The sequence below is a fragment of the Fopius arisanus genome, unplaced genomic scaffold, assembly GCF_000806365.1.
Source record: "Fopius arisanus strain USDA-PBARC FA_bdor unplaced genomic scaffold, ASM80636v1 scaffold00016, whole genome shotgun sequence".
NCBI lineage: Eukaryota > Metazoa > Arthropoda > Insecta > Hymenoptera > Braconidae > Fopius > Fopius arisanus.
In genome coordinates, this window is record NW_011887755.1 from 181,265 (window position 1) to 182,121 (window position 857).

General features: G+C 37.8%; 1 protein-coding gene across 1 annotated transcript in view; it reads left to right on the forward strand.

The window, feature by feature from the left end:
* Window positions 1–486: 486 nt before the first annotated feature.
* The window catches only part of Ms (Myosuppressin), a 16,354-nt gene continuing 15,983 nt past the window's right edge, over window positions 487–857 (forward strand). The window contains exon 1 of the mRNA XM_011300014.1: window positions 487–636. The gene's annotated coding sequence lies outside the window, so the exon portion shown is untranslated. The remainder of the gene's footprint in view (window positions 637–857) is intronic.

Genomic DNA, 857 nt, shown 5'->3' on the forward strand with positions numbered 1-857 from the left:
TTGTTGATGACTTTATAATAAAAATGAGATAACGCATTATATTATACAATTTCAGTAAATTTCCTAGATGATTTTTGATATTTTTTCTCTAAAACCAAAACGCAACGTGATTATACAACGATTATTAATATTAAACGTCGGTGTAGATTTGACTATGAAGTAATCTCAGATTTTCAATCTCATTCTAAAACATTGCGTCATATTGTAAAATTCCATGCATCGAATAATTTACCGGTCGTCCAGGAGATTTTCCCCCTCGAAGTTGTCGATGTGCCTGTGGGGTGCGGTGCAACATTAAAAATTATAATTCATGCGGGTATTTAACGTAAAAAGCTATAAAAATTCTGTGTTGAAATAAAGTGGGAATAGTTATGCAGTCCATAGACCGCAATTGTATGTATGGCGCCCCGTGGAAACGCGCATGGCAGCTCGACGGTGCGTATTTAAGGGCTGAATAGTGCAAGTCTCTCACCACTGTGTCGTTAACAACAGGTCCTGTAGCACCCAGAAAGATTGAGGGCTTGTCCTACATCAAATAATAAATAAATAAATCAATTCCACGAAGGAGTTCCCAGCGTCGCAAGGATAATCGGCATCTGCCATCCGCTTCCAGAAGAATCGAGAGATCAGCATCAGGTTAGTAGAGTGATTGTGTCTCAAATAATTTCGAATTTTTCCCGCATTTTCTTTCGAGTGAAATTCATCAAATTTTTAGCGTTATCGTGTAATCTTTTATGGGTTTTAATTAGTTTAACTTTTGCCGAGTCTTGTGCCTGTGGAATTGGAGGATTTATTATTTTATCTGATGGAAGTTGAAGATTCTGGTGCTGTTGGACAGAACTAGAAGCCGGCGCATT